The sequence below is a fragment of the Dermacentor andersoni genome, chromosome 4, assembly GCF_023375885.2.
Source record: "Dermacentor andersoni chromosome 4, qqDerAnde1_hic_scaffold, whole genome shotgun sequence".
Classification (NCBI taxonomy): domain Eukaryota; kingdom Metazoa; phylum Arthropoda; class Arachnida; order Ixodida; family Ixodidae; genus Dermacentor; species Dermacentor andersoni.
The window spans coordinates 168,483,147-168,501,295 of NC_092817.1; the positions used below are offsets into that span (position 1 = coordinate 168,483,147).

An 18,149-nucleotide genomic window follows, 5' to 3' on the forward strand; every position below is an offset into this window, starting at 1 on the left:
GCACGCCGTACAGCCAAGATTTGCTTTTCTTGAATAATGCAATGTTTGCATTAAGGACCGCGCCGCATGCGCCTACGGGGTTTTCGCCAGCTGAGCTGGTGTACGGTCGCTCGCTGCGATCTCCGCTTCGCATGCTTCGAGACGGATCACTGCCCTCTCCAATGGCTGCAGAAATGGCCGCCTCCTGCGCTGGAGCCTCGCTTTTGCAACAATATTCCTTTGAGGTGCGTTACAAAAAGGGGAGCCTCAACGGTAACGCCGATGGCTTAAGTCGAGGCCCCTAACGTAGGAATCAGCCTCAAAGTAATTTGTTACTGATGTTTTTCTTCCTGTGGCAGGATTTTTAACATATTGCTTTTGTTTAGTGCTTCAAAGTCATGACGTGCTTTTTAGTGCAATTTTCCAATTTGTGGACGCGTTCTGAGTACTGCTAGACTACTGTAAGGAACTAGGCAGTAGTATAAAAGGGCAGACAGCCTGGCATGGTTTAGTGAGGGTTGTGTCGTGCTTGTTGACTGAGCGGTTGAGTTTCGGCGTAGTTCCAACGCTTGCTGGGAACGAGAGAAAAAAGGGCAACTCTTCCGAAGTCACTTTGCAGTGTCCTGTGTGAACCTGAACGTGAGGACGAGGCCTTTTCTGTGCGCTGCACTCAAGAAACGCCGAGGGACGGCCGACTTCGCTGATGAGCATCATCGAGCGACATCCCTTCGGACGGTGGATGCAGTTCCCTGACCATCGGGATCTCTTTCTCCCGGCTGGGCGGTCTGTTACGTTTCGCCTACGACGCGCGGTATAGCCGGCGCAGATGCAACGGACGCCGGGGCTTCGTTCAAAGCGGCGGACATTTTGGTCCGTTCAGCGCTGCCGCAACGCGTCCTGCCAAGCGCGTCCAGGCATGTTTCAATGCCACGTGTCTTCGTGTGTGCGTGTGTCTGTGTGTGCCCCTTACATAAAAAATTGTTGAAAGGTTATCTACGTATCATTGTTCAACGTCAACAAATGACCTTGAAAGATCATCGAGGAATTGTTGAAACATCATTGAGGAAATTGTTGACAAGTGTTGATAATTGGCCCGCGACAATCACTCGAAACATTATTGTGGCCTCTCAATTTGAAAGATCATTGGCATATCATTGAAACTATGGTGTACTTCAATGCTGAAAGCCCATTGAAGCATTGTTGAAGATGTGTTGTTTGTCAATGTTGAAACCCAATTGACGTATTGTTGGAATCTGTTGTTTGTCAATGTTGAAAGCCCATTGAAGCATTGTTGAAGCTCAGAATTGAAAGCCCATTGAGGTATTGTTGAAATGTGTTGTTTGTCATTGTTGAAAGCCCATTGAAGCATTGTTGAAGATGTGTTCAGTCTCAAAATTGAAAGCCCATTGACGTATTGTTGAAATGTGTTGTTCGTCAATATTGAAAGCACATGGAAGAATTGTTGCAGATCTGTTGAACATCAACACAAATTATGTTGAAATCCCTTTATGCCCCACTGGGTATTTAGCAGTTTAAACCTGCACTTACCTTAAAATACTGCTGAGCTATGTTGCATATAATTACCTTTGATGTCACGTTGGTATGTTTGCTGTGAGAGGATAGGGATAAAATTTAAATACAGCCGTTTTGTATCGCAGGCCTCTGTCACCCTGGGCTCAAAACATGCTCCTAGATTGCCTGTAATAAAACATATTGCAAAACTGCTAGCAGTACTGTTATGCCACTTTTTTCAATTGTCAGAGTGAATGGTCCTCCACAAAACCAAGAGTGCTGAACTGATGCAGACAAAAACCATTTTTCTAGGTGAACTGTTTATTTGTAACCAAACATCTGTGTAAATGTACAACCATTTGTAGTTTGAGAACATCAGAAACTTCTTAAAAACTATTGCACAGTACAAACTTCCTGCTGCTTGACACCATAACAAAATTGAATACTGAAGATGCAGTATGTGTGGCCCTCAAGTAAAACACATTTCCCAAAAGAAATAAATTAAAAAAATAAATACCTAAATAAATAAATGTAGAAGCAGACTGACATGACAGTCAATAAGAACACTCAAAAAAGGTACTTGCTTTCTCTATTAGGTAGCCAGTGGTACTATAACCATGGCACGATTTGCTTGAGCCCACAGCACTCAACTGAGACCTGATATGCAGGGTGGTTATCTTTAAGTTTCATGGAATTTATTAAACACGGACTGTTGCAGCTAACATAATTCTAGATACAGAGTGCCAAACATTACTTGCATGAGAAATCAAGACACCATAGTCAGCTGATTAAGAAAAACTCAGTTCCTAATAAAGTTTTTACGAATTGTAGACGGTAATTTTACAAAGTGTATGCACTAAGAACAAACTTCCAGAATGACACCAGTAACGAGACACATGCCATCAAACTGGCTGTAGAAATGCACTGCTGTAGGACTTTTTTGTTAACAAAACGCACCGTTATGCATTGAAGCACAAAAGTAACCGGAATGCCCATGTATTTCTCTCACATTTATGAAAAAATCTCGCAACTGGTGTCATCCTGGAAATTAATTTCAAGTGAATATGTCTTTCAACCTCACTGGCTACAATTTGCAAACTGAAATATGTGCTGTGATGTTTAAGTGAATTAATAAATTTATGAGAATCAGTTTAATGTTTCCATTTCTTGTGCTAGTAACGTCCACCTCTGAATAATCCAGCTCAAGAACAAAAATTATGCTACCTGGCACAGACAACTTAAAAAAAATCTGTAAAGCTGAAAAAGGACCACTGTACAATCCTTATTTGTTGGTTGAATGGTGTGTGCCAATTTCAGTAAACCTTACATACTTCTGAAATATGGCAATCACAATAAGTGATGCTTATGGGAGCAGTTTATTATGCTGCATTGCTGTTGCATGATACAGTTGCGTTTTCTGCCATGATAACGTTCCTGCGCAGGTCATTCCATATCAAGCGACTTATTCATATTAACTACTTCAGATTTTTATATGAAAAAAAAAACTATTAGTGATGTGCTGGAATAAAACAAAGTTACTCCTTTTGTGAGTTCAATTTTATTCACTGTCACAAAAAAATAACGAAAGAATTCAGAAAAAGATATGGTTTCATGCAAACATGAAAGGCACATCATTGCCATTACCGGAGATTTTTTGTTGCATTTTAAATTTAAGCCGACTTATACCTATTAATTTTTACTCATGTATTTTAGATAGCAATAAACCATGTTTACAAAGCTATGTAAAATGCAGTTTTTACTGAACGCTGACAATGGCACAGATGCACTTGCAGGTGTGCGATTCCATGCCGAATCGACCAGTGTTTTTTTGACACCACACATATAGCTGAAACATTGCCATGTGTTTACTAGAGTTCAAAACTCGTTACCCACTTTTATTAATTTTTGCCAGATATCTTGTAGCATTTTGGTGAAGTTTAGTTTTCCTGCTCAGCTGAGCTAGAGGACATCAATCAACATTCTTTTTCAAATGCACATTGTATTGATCGAGGCCTTCAAATGGTGTGTGTGGAAATACGGTGAAGTGATCCAACTGCCAAAATAGCCAATTTTTCAAATATTTGAATACTTCAATTGCTTTTGGCACCGGCAAAAATGAGTCAAATTGCAATCCGTTCGATTTTTTTCGTAACGAAAAATTCACAGGACAGAACTTAAATACAGAATGGTAGCCCAAGTGACATAGTATAGCAAAAAAACATGTGCAGCTTTGAAGGTTCAGCTGATCGCCTGTAAAAAAAAACAAATTCTAATCTTTTGCAAGAAGCTTCATGTTGAAGGAAAAAACAGCTTTCGTAGTTGGCCAAAAAATAAGTGATACATTATTGGATAGCTCTACATGTCTGCTATGCATGTGTGAAGTTAAAGAAGGCATTATTTTTAAATACGAGAAATTCTTTTTTGAAATTTTGTCAGCACCGACTTTTCTCGGATGTGCGCACAGCTTGCCGGCTGGGAATGCACACGACAAAGCTAGCTTTGTCTCCACACAGATGACAGAGAAGTGGTGTTAGGGTCTGCATTTTATTGCCAAGGGCCACATGCTCTAACGCAACGAGGCTTGTGTTTGGTGTGGGCCAGGTAAACCATACAGCCATTGCACATAAACTATCAATACGAGGTCTATTAGAAAAGTATCTGACCTTTGGCTGAAGAAAAAAAAACTGGCATAACTGGAGCGTTGGAAACCTAATCACCCTCAAAGTAGTCTCCTTGGGACTCCAGTCACTTCTCCCAGCAGTGCTGCCATTGTTAGAAGCATTCCGAGAAGGCCTCTTTCCGAACGTTTAGCTCAGCTGTCGTTGCAGCCATAATGTATTCTCTTGTCTGGAATCGCGCTTCTTTCAATGGCCTCTTGATTTTGGGAAACAGCCAGAAGTCGCAGGCGGCCACATCAGGAGAGTAAGGAGCCTGTCGAACTACAGGAGTCTGGTTATTCGCCAAAAAAGTCTGAATCAAGTGCGAGAAAAGCATTGTCGTCATGGATGCGCCAATTTCCTGTTGACAACTTCGGTATCTTGCGCCACACAGCATCACATAGGCCATGGAGGTCATCCCTATAGTAGTCTTTAGTGATTGTTTGACCCTGTGGTGCGTACCCGTGGTGTACCACACTGCGGGAGTCAAAGAAAGCAGTCAGCAACACTTTAACGTTGATGCGCACTTAGCGGTCTTTGGTTGGTGACGTGGAATGCTTCCACTGTAATGACTGGGATTTGGTTTCCGGGTCGTAAACATACCCCCAAGACTTGTCACCAGTGATTGGTGTTCATGAAGTTGGGGTCACTGTTTGTGGAATCCAGCATGTCTGTGAGACTTCAACACGAAGTTGCTTTAGCTCCACCATGAGCACTTTGGGAACGAATTTCGGTGCAACTCTCTTCATGGCCAAATCTTCAGTGATAATGGAATGTGGATAAAATGTGCTGATGCCCACCTCTTCCACAATTTCTTGGATAGTCACACGACAGTCCCGCATCACCACGGGGTTCACTTCGGCAATGACCTGGTCATTTCGGCATGTTGATGGCCGACTGGAGCGTGGCTCGCTCTCCACCGATGCGTGGCCGTCTTTAAACTGGTTGTACCACTCCTTAATCTGTGTGCTGCTCATAGCATAGTCACCAAAAGCAGTCTGAATCTTCGGAATGGTTTCCACTTGGCTGTCGCCCAGTTTCTGGCAAAATTTGATGCAGTAGCACTGCTCCAGTCACTCCGCCATTTTCCTTGCAATAAAAAACCGACGAGAGCACTGTGTACTACCTCATTCAAATGCTGCGTCCCAGCAACTCACGCTATTGGCAGGCAGGAAAAAATTCGTGCATGCGCACAAAGGTTCAAGGGCGGCTGATGAAAACGCACTTCTTACATATTCATCAGGTGTTCGCAAAAAAGGTCAAATACTTTTCTAACAGACCTCGTACGTATTAAATACGTGAGGGAATCCTGCAGTGCTAAAAGATATGGTTCGTGCAGTTTACAAAAAGAAATAGCTATTATGTAGACAGTAAATCCAGAAAGAGCGCTGATATTGTTTATACAAAGCATTTTAAAGGGCATGTCGCAGTGCAATGCAACATAAAGGGAGCAGGACACTTTGTGCCCTGCTCCCTGAAGCCCAATGACGATGCAAGTAGAAAACACCTTCATAATTAGGACTGAAAACCTACATGAGTACGAACAAATTCTTGTGGTGTTGTTTGCTACCACTGTTTTAGAGCCGGAACATGCTCATCTATAAAAGTCATATGTGCCATGTTTAGTCTGATGTGGTCAGACACCATTGGCAACCACTTCTTGCGTTCATGTTAAAAAAAATACGAATTGAGACTGCAGCTGCAGCGCTAGACATCACCTGCCTTCGCAATGATAAAAAAGGCAGTCAGTTTGTTGAATAGTTCTTGTGGCTAATTATATTAACAATATTTCCTTACTAGATGACATGGCTTCATATATTTATGCTATATTTATGCTGTATGTGTGATCCACAAATCAACATTATAAAAAATAATTTATCGCACTTAAACAATAATACCTTTTTGTTACTTGTCACATGTATAGCAGACATGTAGGGCTGTGTAACGATGGGCGACATATACTTTTGTGCCAACCACCAAAGCTAATTTTTTTACCTTCAACACGAAGCTTTTTGCGAAAAATTTGAACTTTACAGTTTTTTAGCTGATCAACTGAACCTCCAAGGCTTGAAATATTTTGCAGCTATCCCAAGTCAACCAGTCTGATTTTATATTTATTTTGTGCCTTCTGTATTTCCCTACGTTAGAAGAAAATTCAAACTTTGCAAATTTTGGCACTCACACCACTTCAGTCTCTTGACATGAGCACCATCTGAATATTTGGATCATACAATTTCCCTTTCAGAAGAAACGTGTATCAGTGCCTTCTAGCTTAGCTGGGCAAGAACAATAAATTTTTGCCAAATTTCAAAAAAAATTTTGCGAAGGAAAATAAATGGGGAGCAAGAGTTTGGAGCTTCAACTATATCTGTGATGGTCAAAAATACGTTGGTTGGTTGGTTGCCCTGGAATGACTCAAGTGTATGTACGAAAGCAAATTTTCTCATTGTACCTATTCAAAATCAAGCAAACTTGAAATGGTTTGCCATAATGGAACAGTTCTTGACAAAATTGGGTGATTTGGCATGAAATGGCTTAAGATACTTAAAGAATATATTAATAAGGAAACACTTTCCTTGCTAGAACCATATCAAAAACTAACATAAAAATGTAGTGAACTATAACAAAGCACAGCACTTGTATTCTGGATTGAGCAATCCAATGTGGACTTCTCAGGAGACTAGCATAATTAACATAAATAAAATTAACATAAAAACGTGAAGGCATAGAAAGGCACAACATTTGTAAGCTCATTTGAGAAATCCAAATTGGGCCCTTCAGGAGACTAACACAGAACATAAGAATGTCGAGAGTTACAAAAGCACAACACTTGTGTTTTGGTTTGAGCTGTCCAACTTGGGCTCTTGAGAGGTTATTGGTCCCATGCGAGAAGCGAGGCCACAGTTCTTTACATAGGGCATGTTGGTACCAGGCAATTTGCGACACGTGAAGCCTGCAAAAACAAGAAGCCAGAACAAGTTTTAAAAAGCAACTTCCACATGCAAAAGAATGGCATGCAATCTGCCCTCGTTATAACGAAATTGATTTATGTATTTGTGTTGCTTTAGTCCAACTTTCCACGGGTACAGCTTTACAGCATGACCATTTAAATTTATTCAGTGCGGCACAGTACTCCACTAAGTGTCAAATGCAGGAAAGGGCAAAGAGGAACAAAACACTGTAGCAAAATAACTTTATGAATATCCTCAATGTCAAAGATGTGAGCTTTGCTTGCTGAGAAACGAAATGGTGAAACAAATTCATGTCGTTCATAAATAAACCTGAACTGACAACTAAAATTATTTCTTGTAACTTTCATAATTAAAATTTGCTGCACTTCACTGTGCTTCTCCATGCTCCAAATACAATACTGTCATGTCACTACAACTGAGTGTAGCTTCATTTGATGTTAGGTTTCCTGAGTTCACATGCAATCGGAATGTACTTCTCGCCTTACAATGACTTAAGACTTTCTACATTAAAGAAGACACTGCTTACAGTGAAGTATGTTTTCTGCCTCGACGACTGAATTACTGTTCTAATGAGGATTCCGTGTAGTGCACCAAGCTGCTTAGCATGACACATGCAGAATGTGACAGAGACGAAGAAGTGGCGTCTTTTAAGAGCCATATGCGATAGGACTGACTTCTTTAACCCTTTTAGGGTTCACTGCCGTACATCTGTGGCTGTGATGCAACGTTCTTAAAAAAATTTGCCTTTTCAGAACAAAGTGTTGCCTAGCATCCCACTGGAGGTGCTGCAACCTTGAGACTTCTAGAAAATATTCTTATAGTGCTGTCGCTCCTTGGGTTTCTCCAAAACTGATTTTTCACCTAGCTCCTTGGTGTCTGTCATTGCAGTAATTTCGGAGTGTTGCCACAAGTTTTTTTGTAAGTTTCATTACACAAAAAAATTATGCTGCTTTATCCTGCATAAAAAAATAAAACATGTAAAACTGCAAATACTGAAATGGTATTGCCACTTTACTGTTATTTAAAAATATTATTTACCAGTTTATTTTCTCGGAATGTCACTCTGAAGAACTTAAATCTGCAATAAAAATATTAAGGGTGCGCGAAAAGTGATTTTTGAGGCTGAACCGAATAATGCTAGAAGCAAATCAAATAATGGATAGTTTCTGAATAATGAATAGCTGATGTCACAATTAATGTAAGATGAGGCTCACATCCTAGTATTATTAAAGTTAACAAGTTTCTGTCATTGTTATGTTATGAAAAGCTGTTTATTAAAAGCACAAATGGAGCAGCAGAAAGTTTCTTCACATGCACAGGACTCTTCAGTAAGCATAAATGATTGCTGTACAGCCTCTAAAGTACAGCTACTGAAGTAACGTAGCGTGGTCTGCTATTACAAGTTGTTACGTTTTATGTCTACACTATGTTATTGGAGGTGAAAATTTACCGTACTGTGGCTCAAATTTCATGTTTTATTGGTGTTTCGAAATATTAGAATACTCGCATTTACAAATAGTGACCATTCAAAGACTAAATTGAATAGGACACTATTCAATCCGAAAGTTTTGAGCATTTGCACACCACAAAATATATATAACTCCTAAATTAGAGAGGCATATTTCTCCCCAAAATGTGATCCTCAACAGGCTAAACAAGAGCGACAGAAAAGCCCATTCATCTTTTTGATTAATTGAAGCCCATAATCTACTTGGCAATGGTTCATAATAACCCTGTTAACAGGTAGGTGAAGTAAGGAAGCAGGAATCAATTCTAACAATTTCAGAATGGGAGTAGTGGACATGTCCGATGGTCTGGAAGAAGCTTTATACATTAGGCCCCAAGAGCCTATTCTCAATTTATTGAAGTATATGGGGAAAAGCCACATAAATATTTTTTTCATATCTTAGAATACACATAAATATTTTTTTCATATCTTAGAATACAAAGTGATAAAGTGTGCGTTAATAAATACGAGTCATAGGTTAAGTGCTTAGAATGAGTAAGCGCCCACTAAACGTAGTACTGTTGACAGCAATGCTTGCAACTCTGTCCCTGTTGTTTCTTTGATTGAAACAACCAAAAGAAAATTGCCACACCACTCAGGTTCCCTCTGCTAAAAGGCTGCTGTCTGGCATCACATGGACCTCCTTCAATATAGGAGCAACCTTAATTCGATGTGGTCTGTTAAAATTGGTGAAACTACTGTTTCATATCTCAGAACCTGGAGAGCTGTTTTGACTTCTGCAATTTGGTGAACATGCTCCTGCTCGAGCTGAGCAGTAACCACACTTGAGCATACCTTCTCCGCAATTCGCGTATTAGAATAACATTTTCAGGCTAACTAAACATGTCCTCCATGCCAATAGATTTGGAGCGTGCTTCACAGACAACTAGTCCTTGCAATGACAGCCAAGTAACACTGCTAATGCGCAAATGCAGCTCATTTTATGTGGTGGAGCCACTAAAAACTTTCAGCAGTGAAGGCAGCTTTTAAATTTTAGAAGCATTTGAGTATGGCGGCATTACGCACTTAAGATCGTACGAACAGTCATTCCAAATAGTAGGCTATTGTCGCATACAACTGCACACACGGGCTACTTGAAAGTCGTTTGTTATGCCAATGGCAAGTTCATAATTTTAGAAAAAAATGTGAATGTAAAAATGCAACCAGAAAGGATATATGGTACTTGCCTATAACAGCACTGACCCTGGTGGGGTCAAGAGCCTTTTTTGCCCCTTGGTGTTATTTCCAAAGCCCAAATGGCCCATGAGCTCCTCCTCTGTGAACACATGGTGAAGCAACGCCCTTGCAAACTTTCCTGGTCCACCATGGCAGACCATGGTAAACTGTGCCAGGATAACCTTCTCAATGTGCACTCCTTCAACCTATGTGAACCTGCATGTTTAAGTAAATGTTAGCAAAACAGTTTTAAGCCTTTCAAGTACATTCACACAACAGCCCTACTGCAAATAAATTACAAAAGTACCTGTTGCAAATCTAGATTGCTAAACCTGACTTCTTACAAGCTTCTTATGCTGTCTGGACGCCACATGTTTCAGAAAAACAATCCAGCACAAACAAGAATAATAAACCAAAGTATCCAAACATCTAGTACTTGAAAAAGGGGAGTACCAGCGAAACACAAATGACACGCACACAAGGAAACGGCATTAGACACGGACGGACCAGCGTCCGTCCCTGTCTAACGCCTTTTACGTGTGTGCGCGTCCTTTGTTTTGCTGGTACCCCCCTTTTTCAATTTCATCACGCACCAACTGGCCCAAGAGCTTGCGCTAATGCACATCTAGTACTATTTATTGTGATTACCATTCTTAGGATACTTCATATTTTCAGGTGTTTGTCTCTATTTTCCCATCCATTTGTGTCAATAGGTAGTCCATGGTCTAATGTGGAGATTGGGCTGCTATGTTAAGGGAAGAGTTCAAAATCAACCGTTGGAACAGCTTGGGTGACTGGGTATGCGACCCTGGGCATATGCCACTTTTCAATGAATCTCCTTCCCGCTATCTTGGGCAACTGCTGCTGCTTGTGTTGGCAAGCAGCATTAGGAGCTCAAAGAGGGAGATGATTGTCGATCATTACTAAGATTACCACTACACGTCACGTTAGCTTGCTGTGCTGCAGAAGTAATATGTGAGATTCCACTCCACTGTATGAAATGTACATAAGCTGCAAGGACAGTATGTGCCAACCACCACCTCAATTAAATTAATCGACTCGCAAAGCACAGGCTGCACAAGATCACGGAGTGAACTCAGAAGTTTGTAGACAGTCAGTTGATGTCCATGTCAGGGACCTCTAGGGAAACTCAGTCATTTCCTCGATGTGCCTCATCGTGCCGTCATACATTGTATTACAATTCTGTCTGTCTCGTTGTACCACCGTTCTAATAGCCATCACGTATCACCACAATTCAAAATATAAATAGACACATACATCTACTGTTTATTTAATCTTTATGGAGAATACTTTGAGCATGAGTTTTTGCAAAGATCGTGAATTCTACAGCTTAAAGGAGCACTAAAGCAAAATTAAATTAATTAAATTCTGGCGTTTTAAGTGCCAAAACGACAATCTGATGTTTAGGCACGCCTTAGTGGGGAACTCTGGACTAATTTTTACCAAATCAGGCTGCAAGGTACCTGGGCAGTTTTGTATTTCACCTCCATCAAAATGCGACTGTTTGATCCTGTGACCTCGTGCTTAGCGGAGCTGTGCCAACACCCCTAAGCAACTACGGCATGAAAGCACTAAAGAGAAAAATTATTTTAGATGTATCTGTACATGACCTTCCTACAATTCAAGAGATTCACTCATACCGTGACAAGAGGCTGAGTAAACTGTAAAAGCAGCAAGAGGAAAGATTGGTGGCAGTGCTGCCTTGAAGTTACCACACCCGCTTGCTGTGACGTCATGGATTTTGATAATGTCTGTTGAGGTGTAGCAATTTTTTTTACAAATAAAGATGTTCTTCATCGTATTCCAAAAACCCAAAATAAAAAGCGTCAGGAACTTTTACAGAACCAATACAGTTTGAAAAAATACTTGGAATCCATGATGTGACAATGAGGTGTCAGCACAAAGATTTTGGGGCGATACTCAGAAAATTGAACTTTGAGCTTTATTTTCTCTAATAATCAAACAACTACAAAGAAAGTTACAGAAGTAGTTCTTTAAGAGGATGCTTTATTTTAAATTCATTTAAGGTGTCATTAGTGTCCCCTTAATACAAAACAAGGAATGCACTTGGCTGCGTAATAGGTTAACATGCATCACTGGTTCTCATTAAGGTAGGATTATCAGTATAGCAAAGGGCATGCACTGGCTGCTCCAGAGGGGAGTCCTTCCACTTCCCCTCAACCTCCCAATTTCCAATTTCTTTATGAGCAGTGATGCAATTTCTGTATCTTAACGAGACATAATGCCAAGGAGATTAAAAATGCCATGCTGGCTACAGCATGTGGTGACCGGCACTTCACACCGTCCAGCTCGGCATCAATCTTTTTGGAATTTGGCCCTTGAAATGCAGAAAGCCCCGATCGCTGCTCGTTCTTCAGCCAACTTTCTCAAAGGGTGCTGCTGTTCTGGTTTGATACCTCTAGCTGTGCACTGCTGTATGACATAGGTCATAATACCTTCGTTCTGGTAAAACTAGAAAGATGTGCACTCATGCAGACCACTAATGTCCACACTAAGTTTCGGAACGCCCCTCTCATATCAGGCATATACACTGAAAAAGGCACATTCCGCGTTGAAAATGTTCACAAGTGACAATGAAATTCACTCCCAGTCCCGGTGCAGTTGCAAAGTCTTTAAGCTGAGTGCTTAAAGGCACCATGTCTCCTAATGAAGGCACTCTGCACCAATTGATCACTGGAGCAAATGCGTTGCAGTTGCATCAGCAATGTTGTTGTTTTTTCTGCTTCCTGCAATACGTTTTCACGGTATCACTGTATTTGATCATCGTGACGCTACAGAATGGATGGCCAAGGAATTCACTTTTACCGTTCCAGCTGGGGCCTCTCCCAGCTCATTTTGAATCTGAAAAAAGATGTCACTATTAAAACGTGAAGCCACGATGCAGCAAAAGCGACAATCAAAAGAGCTACATGGACCATTAGGCTGACATAAATGGACGGATACAAATGACTAGTCATTGAATACACTAAAGTGTGGCCGCTCTTGCCAATGGCAGTGTGAGCTTGTCAAAAAATTTATTTCACATTCCTCTGGTTACTTTAAACATCATTTCCACGCATGTACTTAACTGTTATGGCCACATATTAAAGGCAGCTCCTTCATATAAAACCAGTGTTACATTCTTTTACTCCCCGTCTACCTGATGCTACTGAAGTTTTGCTTACTCTCAAAGAAAGAATTTCACAGAACTGCTCTTTCGACAAAGCATTATTCCAAGCTTGTGCAAAGCGTCGTGATTTAGTTCACAACGATGCGCTCCCCTTTCAATCTGTTCACTCTATAGTGCTCTGATTCAAAGCAAAAATTGCTTTTCGACATAACTAGCTACTTCTATGGTCACAAAAAACAATGCTAATTATTGATGTTTATGTTGCCGATAACGTATACATGCCGCCTCGAAACACAGTGGGACGACAACGCAGATATGCCAGGCATCTCGTTCCTTTACTGATTTTAAAGCTATTGTTAAATCAGTTACTGAAGTGCGAAAAGCTGCAATTTCACGAAATTACATTATTTTGAATGTTGTAGGACCTGGAGTGCCATGAAATCTGCCTTTCCGTGAATGCAAAGAGCGCCTACGCGAAGCCGTTTGGGCGAAGCACTCGATGGCGACGAACGGAGATGAAAAAATAAAGTTGAATGCGCGCGACCTGGGGGAAAACAAAACGCACCCGGTTGGCAAGGCGTATAACTCGATGATTTCGCAGCACTCTGTGGCATCACCCCTATTGTATCTCACGTATGGCATGTACACCCTTGAAATTCTTTATTATTATTGCGCGACAGCCTCCTCTGTGTTTTCCGATCGCGCGAACATCGGCCGCACGGCGTGTCAGATAGTGGCCTTGAAGCACCGCGGAGTCACTCGATCCTCAAGGGAACAGTGCAACAGAATACACATTCGCCAATCCCACCGCACCCCCCCCCCCCTTTTGCTGAAAGCTCGCTCACACGCCTTGTACTAGCGTGGCGCAAACGAAATATCTTCGATTACAGTACAGATCGGATGGTTTCCCGTCGCATTGTTTTGCGCTCTTTAATAAGGCTAACTCAATCGGTGCTCGAACACCGTATCAGAAATCATGGCGTACAACATGCCCTGTTTTAACTGGCACCACATAGCTGCCTTACGTCACCACAAGCGGAGTGTAAAGTTAAACCAGGACAAAACTTCACGTTATCTACCACAAATCTAGTGCTGTACAACCCATTCTCGCAACGGAAGGATAGTACTAGGAATGAAAACTAGAAAAGAGGCGCGCGGAAGACACGCACAAGCGCTTAAATCATTTCCCCGCTTCCGTTCACCGCGTCGCAATTGACGAACAAGGGGAATTCGAAACACTCACTCACCCTTGATGTCGCTGAGTCGGAGGCGATCATGGCGATCTTCGAGGCAACAAGTCCATAAAAAGCGAGCAACACGCAGGAATATTCCAAAGACGTCACAGCGAAGCACACAAAGAACACAGAAAACGCAGGAAACTCTCAAGCTAACGGCGTGCACGAACTCGCCGGAATGCGCCAAGCATCAACAGCGCAAACGCGCAATCATACATGTACACTCATACAAATACACGCTTATATTATCATAAATTGTACCATTGGATAACAAATTATGTAATTTGATGTTATTACTGAACAATTGTTGCGATTTGCAAGTGTATAAAAGTTTTTTGGTTCGCTTCTTTGATGAACTACTTTCTTTAGCGCAGTAACGCAGTGCACCGGCCGGAGCTAATGGCATGCGCGAGAAAAGGCGCCAAATTCAAACGTCACAAACGCCGCGCTAATTTGTGCGCGCACAGTTTTCGCCGTTTGGATTTAAAAAAAAAAAAGTAATGCGTGCCGCAACCATGCGAACTGAACTATTGACCAGAAAAGTACAGAAACGTCGCTGTTTGTGCTTCTTATTTCGACGTCATGGCAAACTGCGGGCGGTCTGTCGTCCCATTCTTTAAACATTTGTGCGTGTGCTCCTGCGCTGTGCGATTTGTCACCGAGAACGTATAGCAGCGCAGATTGTGCTTGGTGACCGAGCAGATTCCGAACACATTCGCCAGCACCCCGTCTAGGTCACAGAAAAGAATTTGGCCTCCATGTGAAATATGAGCACCATGTCGTACATATCGGCCAAGCTTTTCGTTTCGTTCTGTATTGCGCGCTAACGGGTAAGCGAAACGCACTCTGTAAAAACGATGTTCACTCCTTTCTCCGCCGCACCCACCGTGGTGGCATAGTGGCTGAGGTGTTGCTCTACTAACCCCAGTGCTTGGGATCTAATGCCGGCCGCGGCGGCTGCATTTCGATTGGGGTGAAATGCAAAAACGACCGTGTACTGTGCGTTCGGTGCAGGTTAAAGGACCCCAGATGGCAAAAATAAATATGGCGTTTCTTACTACGGTGCGGCTCATAATCAAAGCGTGGTTTTGGCACGTCAAACCCCAGACTTGAATTTTGTTAACGTTCTCCGCCACCTTGACCATATTTAACATGGAGGCATGCAATGCCGTTTCCTAACACACAGCCAGGGCACTGGCCCCTTATAATGGACGCCGATGGAAATGCAGGATGCGTCCAATCATCGGTTGTTTGTCACTGCTTGTAGGGACGTTTGTCTTCTGAAACTGCATATATATATATATATATATATATATGTATATATATATATATGCCGGGTGTTTCTGCTAACTTCAGTACGAGTGTAAACTCTATGACGACGCGACTAATAATGATACTAATATATGGGGTTTTACGTGCCAAAACCACTTTCTGATTATGAGGCACGCCGTAGTGGGGGACTCCGGAAATTTTGACCACCTGGGGTTCTTTAACGTGCACCTAAATCTAAGTACACGGGTGTTTTCGCATTTCGCCCCCATCGAAATGCGGCCGCCGTGGCCGGGATTCGATCCCGCGACCTCGTGCTCAGCAGCCTAACACCATAGCCACTGAGCAACCACGGCGGGTGACGACGCGACTAAATGCATGTTGCTCCCTTTGGTATGTAGCGTGTCGCGCTATTTGTGTATTTTTGCTTAATTAGCTAACTAGTCAAGCATAATTAACCAACTTCTGAAGCAAGGAAGTTAGGAAAGAAATTCCAATTAGAAAGTTGCAGAGCTGTTGGCAACACGTCCGAATAAACAGTTTCTGTCTTTCTATCTGTTAAGTATTATTGTTTTTCAGCTTACTGCGGATGCTCGCGAAATAGAAAAAGCACCACGTGACATATGCCCGCCTGCGAGTCGTGATTGCACTGCTCCTAAGCCTTCTGCGCACAAACGAAAACATACCATTTAACCGGTGTGAACACCCGTCTGCTTATCGCCATCATGAACCGCAGCGAGGGAAGCACGTCGCTGGCGTCAATACCACAGCCAACGCCTTCGTCACTGCCCTGTCGCCTTTTAAGTGGCAACACACCCTGCTCGATGGTATGCTCGTTTGGGAGCGCTGCAAGCACGGCGCGCAAGCGGATATGTCAGGTGATATTTTTTCTATTTCACGGGCATTCGCAGTAAGCTGAAAAACACCAACACTTAATAGATAGAAAGTGAGAAATTGCCTAATAGGACGTTTTGCAAAGTGCTCTAGAGCTTTCTAATTAGAATTTTTCGCCTAACTTTGTTCCTTCAGAATGGCTAAGTTTCTTGACTAATTAACTACTTAGGAAAAATACAAGAATAGCGTGACACGTACAAGAGTGAGCAACATGCATTTGGTCGCATCGTCTTATGGTGCATCGGCATATTTTTAAACTCTGAGTAAAGTTAGCTGAAACACGTGTATATACGTCTATGGTTCAAGTAACGTGAAACAACACCCTGTATATATGCAATGGTGATCAAGTGATCAGTAAAGCAACATATATGTGCAAAAGACGCACACATACATATGTGCGTGTGTTTTTCACATTACTTCGAAACTCAATATTGCTCGTGACTCAATTTTATTCAACAATAAGTTAACAGCATTTAGTCAACGACTTTATTGTTGGAAACTACTCAACAATGATTCAATAGTCAGTACTATTCAACAATATGTCAAGAGAATTTAGTCAACGACTTTATTGTTGAAAACTACTCAATATTGGCTCAATAATACTCAATACTATTCAACAATATATCAACAGAATTTAGTCAACGACTTTATTGTTGGAAACTATTCAACAATGGCTCAATAATACTCAATACTATTCAACAATATATCAAGAGAATTTAGTCAATGACTTTATTGTTGAAAACGGCTCAACAATGGCTCAATAATACTCAATACTATTCAACAATATACCAACAGAATTTAGTCAACGACTTTTTTGTTGTGAACTGCCCAACAACTTTACTGTTGAATTATTGCCTGTGGTTTCAATAATTGTTGAGGTATTGTTGAAAGGCTATTGAGTCAACAATTCGTCAACAATATGCCAACAACTTTTCAACAGTCATTTTCATAAGGGGCATGTTGGTGCCCACGCTTGTCAAAGCGCGGCAGTCGGGGAAAGGAGCTCCCCAACTGTGAAGCGAGGAGGACTAGCTCACCGGCGCCGGCCCGGCGGATGCATCACTTCTCGTCTCAACGTGTCCGTGCGCCGCCGTAACGTGCGCCTCATCCCGAGCCGTTCCTCCCTGCCCTCGACTCCGAGAGTATAAAAGCAGCTGCCCCCGGACGCCCAAAGATGCTTCCAATTCTTCCGTCGAGTAACGCGGTCTCCCGTCTCTCCACTTCGGTCGACCTGACCGGCCGCTCTTTTGCGATGTTATAATAACCAAGTTGTTCTGTTAGTAGTCGACTCATCCTTTGCCAGGACCTTCGGATGCTTCCAGCTGTGCCCCAGGCCGCCAGGCCAACGCTACCCTTGGGGTTTGCGACCCATTTGCAACAACTGGTTGTCAGCGGTAAGATCGCGACAACGGAGGCCAGCAGCGAAGTTATACAGTCGACTGTATGCTGAGCAGCACAACGACCATCCGGGAGCAGTGCAACGAGCCCTGTGTGATGACTGGTGTCCTGCAGCGGAACGGCTGCGCTGAATTCGTGGCGGCGAGGTTTGGTGACTGCGGGACTTTTTTCTACTAAGTTTTGCCAGGCTTTTGTTAGTGTCAGAAACAGAGCTGGTAATTGTGGTTGTCGTTGCTGCCGGGTTAGTTTGTGGCAAGACAACAGTAGGCAGTAGAGAAAGCAGCATTCAGAGCAGCTATGGATTGGAAGTCGTTGCACAAACCGAAATTGCTGGAACTTGCAAGACAGTTGGGTCTGGATGTCTCCGACAAACTCAGAAAACCAGAACTGCTAAGGGCT

The 18,149-nt window shown here is 42.2% G+C and overlaps 1 long non-coding RNA gene across 1 annotated transcript; it reads right to left on the reverse strand.

Annotated features, from left to right (window-relative positions):
• Nucleotides 1-6,762: 6,762 nt before the first annotated feature.
• Nucleotides 6,763-14,406, reverse strand: LOC129383542 (uncharacterized). Its single transcript, XR_008611423.2, has 4 exons — nucleotides 14,202-14,406; nucleotides 12,651-12,686; nucleotides 9,815-10,019; nucleotides 6,763-7,101 (listed from the first exon to the last, which is right to left on the reverse strand). It is a non-coding gene; the product is annotated as an uncharacterized lncRNA (long non-coding RNA).
• Nucleotides 14,407-18,149: the final 3,743 nt, after the last annotated feature.